This window comes from Corvus brachyrhynchos, unplaced genomic scaffold (assembly GCF_000691975.1).
Source record: "Corvus brachyrhynchos isolate BGI_N302 unplaced genomic scaffold, ASM69197v1 scaffold61, whole genome shotgun sequence".
Taxonomy (NCBI): domain Eukaryota; kingdom Metazoa; phylum Chordata; class Aves; order Passeriformes; family Corvidae; genus Corvus; species Corvus brachyrhynchos.
In genome coordinates this window covers 5951178-5960388 of record NW_008236478.1, presented here as the reverse complement: position 1 = coordinate 5960388, position 9211 = coordinate 5951178, and the positions used below count along the sequence as shown (strand labels likewise).

The window sequence follows — 9211 nt, the reverse complement described above, 5'->3', positions numbered from 1 at the left end:
AGGAATGCTGAAAAATGAGGCACTGTAACAGGCTGGCTCTTACTAAGCATAGCCCTTCTCTGTGTTGGGAAATGCTCTTGCAAATACAGTAATTACATATGATGGAAAATTCAACACTATTAAAATGTTAGTAACAGACCTCTCAGTACTTCTCTTCCAAATCCCTGTTTACCACTTTGTTACAGAATTAACTATAGGCTGAAATCTGATGTTTACCACATTAATCTGAAATATTAAAAATTTGTGTTGTTCTGTTATACAAAATCTGCCCTTTTCTCTCAGAATCCTAAGAAATTGTTTATTATGTTCCAGTTTGAAGAATGAAGCAGGAAAATGAAAAATAATTTTGTTTTAGTCAATGCCGAACAAGTGGACTAAAAATTTAGTCTTAACATACAACTGTGAGGTTGCATAAAAGTAATCACAGGACATGAACAAAGACATCAACTCTAACACAAATGTCCTGAAAGCTGGCAAGTGTTGAAGCATTGGCTGCTTCCTATTAAAAAACACCTTACAGTGGGGAGCAGTGCATAAATATAGGTATGCCAGTGTACATTTTCTCCACAATGGCTTTATAGATGTAGGAATCCAAAGGCTACATGTATTGTCTTATGGGAATAAGTCTACCTCCCAGTACTTTCACAGAAGCTTTAACATTTTCATGTGCTTCTGGCGTCAGGGAAAACCACTTTCCTCACTAGTAGCCCCACTAAAGTTACATAAATACACTAAAAGAACTTTCACCTGCAGCCTTCGGTCAACCCAGAGTGTGTTCAGGATTTTTAAAGTCTTAAATGACCTTCTCCTATCATTGATCCACTGTTGCTTTACCTCTGATACACTTTGGAATACACTTGTCATGTCAAGGATGTCTGTGGAGATAGATTGTGTGCTTGATAGAAAACTCAGAAACAGTTTTTCAGTCTTCTTCTCACCATGACTGAATTCCTCGCTGCTAAAGGGAAGGCCTGAACTCTGCAGTGTTAGGAAGAAAATCCTTCAAAGCTGTGTAATGTCCAGTACTCTACTGTGTAGTGTCAAAGGTCTTTAGAATCACTTAAAAAAACCCCACTAATTGCAACAGGATGCTTTCTTAGGTATCCTAAGGTTTGGCATCCTGTTACATGAACTGACACAAGAATGCGAAGATGGTGGACTGATCAATCTCTGAATGTTCAGGATAATATATGAGGAACAAATAATAACCAGTCCTCTCTATTGTGTTTTACCTGTCTCTTTCTAATCTTACCAAAGCTTCATAATTCAAACAGAAATGCTGAACTTTAGATTGGGGGCCACATTTTCCTCAGTACTTGTATGGTAGCTAATACAATGGACTATAGTCAACACTTTATTGAAAACTAAATATTAAATAGCAATAGCAACTCAAATAATACTACCATCTCTCTAGAGCACAGCACATTGATTGCCTTATATATTTCATAGGAGAATTTTAAAAGCAAAATAAAACTTGGATTGATTTTACTTCAAATACAGAATGGCATTAGGTATGGTACAAGCACGGCAAAATTTTTTCTAAAAGAAAATGCACACTAATACCCAAAGCCCACTCTGTTCTGCTTCCTTTTTCATTATAGCTGATGTTTCATTTTAACATATACATTTGAAACTCACTTTTAATGGAATGCTCTGGGCCAAATAGTTCCCTGGTGTAACATTGCTTGTGCATGTCAGACAACTATTACAATTTTTAATGGCATGGATTTGGGATGGCTGCATTATTCATATGGGGTATGTTGATAAAAAGGTCATACAGGTCACTGCATGAATTTAAAATACTTCTGCAGTTCAGAAATGTATTCTTTACGTACATTTGAAATGTGTGCTGATAGGTTTTGCTTTTTTAATTGATGAGTACGGATATTATTTATTTTACTCTCTCTCTGTGAGGTCAAATTTCATTAGCTACCATTTGCAGGCTCCAAATGAAATGAAGACTACAATAAGCTTTAAATTAGAAAGTACCAAAACAAAATTCCAATGCTGTAGCAGATTCTCATTTTCTTAAAAGATTAATGGAGAAGACTTGTAGAACAATTTCTGTATCCTGTGGCTATTCATTTAGCATACTCATTACGCTGGACATCATGTCCTGTTTGCAAGAACTTGCTCTATTTTTTAGCAATAAAGCTCCTGAATTTTCTTCATTATGAAAATAACATTAGGTTCTACAGGGCTGCCTATAAGAAATACTTGAAAGAGTTCATTATATTTCTACATCATTGTAACAATATCCTGGGGTTCCATTTTATGTGTTCTGGTGACTCTATACCCTTTCTTCTTGCAGTTCCTGCAACAGGAGATGCAGCCAAGGAAAAATTACATCCCCTCTATATTGCTCATACGTTATTCCTGTTCCCCCTGGAGCTCTGGTTTCAGATGTGAACTGGAGGAACCCAAATAGGTCTTGTAATTTACATCATGGACTAGACCATCCACAGGCAGCTCTTAGATTTAGTATGCAGAAACATGAAGAAGAAAACCATCCCAGAATTTCACAAACTACCATCTGACAGGAATAAATGCTTACTTTGAGTGGAGGGCTATAGAAAATGTCCTTCATTTCACATGGCAACATCATGGCTTTGCCTTAACCAAGGCCTGAATGACTCACTATAATGAGCCATGGTCAAGAGGACACTGCAAACAAGGCCTGAGAATAATGAGCCACATCTGACACACAAAGAGGATCTGAGCCTTGGTGTGGACCATGGATCAAAACTGACAGAGAATGGTACCTGAAACTGATGGAAGGGCATGCTGAGAGCTGATTGCATCAATATTTGGCTATAAGGACTCTTGGTACTAGAGGCTAGGGTTGAGGAGAATGTTACTATGTGGACAGCCAAGTGTAGAAGCAGAGTGCCTGAGGTGGAACTGCTTATGAATTGGTGCTGAGCCTCTGCCCAAGGGCTTGGCACAGAGACTGATCAGAGTGTCACATAACCCCGGACTTCACCGTGCTGACTCACTGAGCTGGTTACTAGGGTCGGTTAGTAGTGTGTATGTGTGTGAAATTTTTCTGACACAGCCTATTTGTTGCTCTGTCTACTTACACTGAACTCAGCAAAGTCATAATATTTAGTGTGACATCATTCCATAACTTTTTGCAGTGTTTAAGGATAAAATGGACAATTTAGGTTCCGATCACTTTTTAGAAGCCATTGACCAACACTTGCCTTCAATTGCTCCAATCATATTTATGAAAAACACCATACCCTACTGAACTGGAGAAACCTGAGCTATTTCCATGTGTTAGGAGCATCTTGCGACTTTTACATACAAAAGTATTTGGAAAATAGAACATCAGTGAGAAAATGAAGTTTTAAAAGATTCTATTGACAGATACACAGCTACAGTTTAGAGAACTGGAGCAACTGGTGGTAAAGGTGTATTGCCAAAGAGCAAATGTCACTTAGATACTACTTTGAAAATTTTCCTTGTTTTGAGCATATCCAAAAAAAATAGCTAACCAGAATTCTTTGTAATCAGGATAAAAAAACCCTGCTGATCTTGTTTTTCAAGAAATTATCCTGTGTTAATTATTGAAAAGATGACTCACTATTTCCACAATTTCCTGTAAACATACACATATTTCATGAGATCCTGTGGGAGAGGAATATTTTAGAAGCAGAAAGTCATAAACTTATACCTCTGCACTTTGGAAATGTCTGACACATGTGGGCCAAACATTATTTTTTTAAATGAAGATTTACACACTAGCAAGATCAACTCTTTTTTTTTTTTTCATAGCATTGTGTTTTATCCATAACTTCTTTAGCTGTGCTTCATGTCACCCAATTAGTGTATGTTTGCAAACAGAATAGGGGATACAGAAAGCAATTTGCTAATCAAATTTCTTCTCACTCTTTTACTCTTTCCTCTAATGATCCCTACGTGTTCTTGGTATTAATCACAAAAAACTTAAGAGTTGTCCTTGTTAAAAATTCAGCTCAAGAATTCAGTATGACCTTTTACATCTAGACCCTGATTTAAGAGCCAACACAGCTAAAATCATAAGATAGTATGCTGCTGTAGCACATTAAAAGGTCAAACTTAAATGAGTTCAGGTTGACATACTGTTCTTTGTCTTAGGGAGCAATCAATTATGAACTTCAGTTAAATATATAACTCGCAACTTTTTCTCAAATGGCATGTATTGATAAGTTTAGGCTGTAATTATGCAAGTATTAAGAAATACTTAACATCTAAGTCCTCATCAGTCATATCAGAATCAAGAGGTATTTAATATTTGCAAAATTAAATATATGCATTGGTGTTTGGGGGACTGATGTCTTCTACAGCCAAGACCTGATTTGCGTGCAACAGTTTTTTCCAGACTACCTAGTTCAAAGGGAGATTCCTGTCCTCAGCAGAGAGTAACATTTACCTTACACTGATTGCTTATGGTAGCTCTAACAGCTAAGAGACTGAAGGAAGAATGACTAGTAATTACCTTCAATGAGTCTGTCATGGACAAGGGCTGACTCCGAATATTGAGTTCAAAAACTGTTTCCTTCATCTCCATTTCTTTGTATGAGGTATCTGTGTCAGCTGTGAGTGGTCCAGAGAACAGGCATCTATGGAGACTTCTTAATATTGTCCTACCCCTGTTATAAAAGAATACATCTTTTGTGTTCAGATGTTGCAATGAGATCCATTTTGCCCATGAAAGTTCACAGCAAGGTCAGTGTGTCCCTCTAAAAACTTCTTTTCATGAAGAAATTAGTCCCACATGCTTAAAGTCCCAAATTAAAAACATATCTCATTTGCCCACAATCCGCTGTGTGTCCATATACCTACCTATGCACATGTGAGTGTATATGTGTATCTATACATACACATATATACACACTAAGACAAAATGTAAATATGGATACAGGCTCTAACCATAGTTTCAACTTGTTTATTCTGAACAGCTACATTATGCTCTAGTGGACTTTTTTTCAGTGTTGGACTTTTGCCATTGACTTCAAAAGAATCAGATTCAGGCCACTGGAAAAAACCCCCAAATTTTGAAACCAATAAGATTTAAAACGCCTGGCTTTGAAAGTCATGGTATGGAGCTCAGAGTTTACTCTCCCCTATGTAGAAATAACCTGTAGGGGGAAAAATGGGACCTTTAGATAATTAACTATTCAGTAAGTCTTAAGCAGCTCAATAGTGCTTTTTATCTTCAAAGTGCTTTTTAAACATTAACTAAGTAATCCTCTCAATCCTCTGAAGTAAATAATTTGGTATTTATTATCCTGGTGAAGAATTGCTATAAATGAAAAGAAAATGCTGAAAATAGTACTTTTCATGTATGTTTTTTTAAATTAAAAAAGAAAAAAAATGCAGAATCTCAGGCTCTGCATCTGCATTCCCATGGTACTTACTCCATTTCAAGTGTTACTGCTCCAAAGTAAATATAAAATCTGTATGACTGCCCATTGGCAGAGATGGAAAACCTACTGCAGAAAGTAGCTGCCTCTGAACTCTACTACTCTCCCAGACAATTGTACTCCTAAGCAAACTCTTCTAGCACATGCTTCAAATATTGAGCCTTCACAGTCATGAACTGCTCTGATTTGTGGAAGAATGAGTTGACTGCAAACTCCTACAGTGGAAAAAATTTTGTAGAGATAAATGCAAAGTAGTGCACCTGGGAAAAAAAGCCAAGAGATAGCTAGAAGAAAAATGTTACCAAAAAGGAGTAAGATCCCGTGGATGTGACACACAATTCTGTAAAAATATCATCTTGATAGCCAATATAACTAAGAAAATAAAACAAATGCTAAGAATTATTAGTAAATGTTCAGTGGAGTTTCCTTTTAAGCATATATTTCACTGCATAATTTCACCATTGCTTTATGTTTACAATTACATACACAAATGACTGGAGAATAAGCACCTTATATAGGATTTCAGGTTTTGGTGTTATTTCTTATCAACGGAATTAGCACATTTCCCACATTGTTTTCCAAGCAAATGGTGTTTAACAACCGGAGTATCATGCATACCTGAGCCTCTCAGATTTACAGTTGTATCAAAAACACTGAGAAACAAGATAAGCTTAGATTGCATCATCCAACAAGTATGTTTGTCTAGGTGAACTTTGAAGGTTTGTAACTTTTTTTCTGTCTCTATGGCCGCTATATATGTAAGGATTTTCAGGGTTTTCACTCTAATACTACCCCCTCACCCTCCCAAATTAAATTAATTAAAACTGTCCATGTTGCCAGTGTTTTCTGAGAGGTATACAGTTTTCCTTAACATTGTAATTTTTAATTCAACATTTATTTCTATTTCCACAAAAACATTTCCACCAAGACCTATTTCCCCCAGCATTTTAGTATACGACCTTATTTTGGATAAAATGTCAAAACCAGTAGACATTTTAGTAAAAATTAAAAGAAGCCCACTATCTAAAATCCTGCACAGTGAAAGCAGTTTCAATATTAGAGGCAGGAAAATGATGTCTTCTTCCCCCCCAGGTTCTAGTGTTAGCCATTTAACTGATAACAAGCAAGATACTGATGAAGTGTTAGCCGTTAAAAGGAAACCACAATGGTCCAGCTCACATCTAAAGTTTATCTACAGTTTACTTTCTACTTGACAGTCAGTTTACAAGGTAAAATTTTCTTCAATTCCAAACATTCTAAAAGAAGGACCAGAACAAATAATTTCTTAGAAATGTCATTTCTCTAAGTCAGCTCATCCAAATTCTACCCCAGAGCCAAGCTGCCATGCTGTTAAAGGTTTTACTATTTGAAAGCCTTAGCTACGAAATTTTTCATCCCTAATACACATTTACAAGTAAGTTTGCCAATTGATAGAAATGTTAAAAGTACATATAACCTAAAACCTCAGAGAACCAAGGCTTTGAAATTATTCAGCTGTAGAGAAGAGTATAAGTAGAATTAAATCTGCTACAATTTTAAATAATTGAGTTTTCAGTAAGGAAAAATCAGTAAAAAATCATTAAAAAATTCCTCATGTCATATAGAATAAATAGATTTTGGGGGAGTGGTATACCTGCTAAACTCTTGGAGACAGGAAATAATTTTAATATACTTGGGCTTGAGATATGTATGTCAGTTCTTACATTCTACATAAACTTCAAAGATGAATACAATTAATGGAATATCCTTTTTCTAAAAGGCATTAGGAGAAGTTAGAGAATGACTCAAAAAGAGAAATATTACTTTATAAATAGTAGATAAGCTTCATGTTGAAAAGTAAGTCAGTGCTTCACAAGTTTTAAAAAAAATTCCCTTTTGAACAACTGTTTCACTCTCCAACCAAACTTCTGACACTGCCCGCTATTAAAGTTATGATACTGAATTAAAAGGACTCATTAGTTCTGTGACTCATGGAAAATTCATCTACTCATAACTAGAATTCCCACTGTACGTCATAAAGTTCAGATCTTGACCAGAATAGTCACAACAAGTCCCCCTTTTTTAGACATACTATCATACAAAGAAAAAGACTGCGTAATTACTTAAGCTGTAGCATTAAGACTTGAGGCTTAGAACTAATAGAACCAACCATATTTAGAAAGGACTTCCTTAACAATGGGACAGCTGATTCAACATGTAACTAATCTATAAAAGACATTTTAGTATAATCTTCCATGAGCAGAGTTATGAAATATTCTTGGGGTGCCTCTACATCCAGTGTGTAACCAGGATACTGTTTCTGGAGATGCCATTACAGAAATATGATATTCCAAATATGAACATCTGGTAATCAAATGCATGGCAGTGTGGTACTTACATGAGAAACATGATTTATTCCCAAGAAAGTATATTAATTCTAAACACAGGGCTTCCAGACTTTCTGGAAGACAAAAACATGAAAGAGACTGAGGGGAAAGTAGAGCTGTGTGAATCAAGAGAAAAATCAGATCTGAAAAATTGCTATAGTGAGCCTCAGAGAAATGACTGGAGAATAACCATAATATAATGAATCAATCTGGGATTAAGCTACTAGATAGAAAAAATAATAAGGACAGCACTAGGGATGTTGTAGAGACCTCTAGGGCAAGAAGAGAGGTGAGAATAAAATTCTGCTTAAAGATGAGGCAAGAAAAAGAAGGTAAAAAAACCCCAAAAGACTATCTGAATTCATAATTCCAACCCTCTAATTACCAAAAACCTCAGAGATGCAGAGAAGGAGAAATATGGGAATGAAGATGTAGTGAATGATTAGATCTGAATTAATTAGAGACACAAAAACATATTGAGAGCAAAGACCCTACTGCCGAGCGTATTTGTTTGGCATTAGATAGTGATGAGGGTGGTACTAATACTTTCAGAAAATTGAAATATTCTTGAAAAATAAATTCAATGTGAGGAGATAGCCATCTGTGTTTCAGTACAGTAATAAATGGAATAAGATCTTCAAAGGAAAACCATTTCTACAATCTACTTATGCAAACCAGTTGAAAAAAACAGGAAAAAACGTGCTGAGTAATGGACATGAAAGACAGATTCTTCATCTCTGTAAAACAGTTCAGCTCCATTAACTTTTTCATATAGCTCAAGACAGGAAGGATCCATTAGATCATCTATTCTGACCCTGTATGTCATAGGCCATTAGATTTCATTTTCAATTCTACTCGGCTTAGTAGTTTATGTTTAACATCTTACAGAAAAATATCTGCTCTTGATTTGAAGGCAGAGAGATGAAGAGTCACGCTGCCCTTGGCTTTTTGCTCTGAAGGTTAAATACTACTTCTGCAGTGAAATTGTGCTTTATTTCTCATTTGAATTTGTTTGGTTTCAGCTTCCAGCCAGAAGTTTTAATTTTTTTTTCTGCTAGCTAGCTTAAATAATCTTTTGACATTTAGCTTTTATTTGCTTTTTTTTTTTTTTTTTTTTTTTTTTTTTTTTTTTTTTTTTTTTTTATATTGTAACCACTGAAAAACAAGCTGCCACACATGGAAAATATTACAATGTATGAGAGAATGCCTTTGACTGTCATTCCTAAACAAAATATTTTCTCATGCAAAATAGACCCCAAAGACAGCTTTTTTTTTTTTTTTTTTTTTTTTTTTTGCTTTTTTTTTTTTTTTGGTACTTCTAGATCATAATTAAGTCACTTCTTCTTTGGGAGGCCATGCAGAACAAGTTCATTTTTGTCATGCCTCTCTATAAGTCAACTTTCTCCAGCTTTAATAAATTTTCCCTTTTTTTTAACC

At 35.4% G+C, this 9211-nt stretch overlaps 1 long non-coding RNA gene across 1 annotated transcript in view; it reads right to left on the bottom strand.

Annotated features, from left to right (window-relative positions):
- LOC108444644 overlaps positions 1–4629 on the bottom strand; it is a 12337-nt gene extending 7708 nt beyond the window's left edge. The window contains exon 1 of the long non-coding RNA XR_001859274.1: positions 4481–4629. This is a non-coding gene — a long non-coding RNA (uncharacterized LOC108444644). The remainder of the gene's footprint in view (positions 1–4480) is intronic.
- Positions 4630–9211: the final 4582 nt, after the last annotated feature.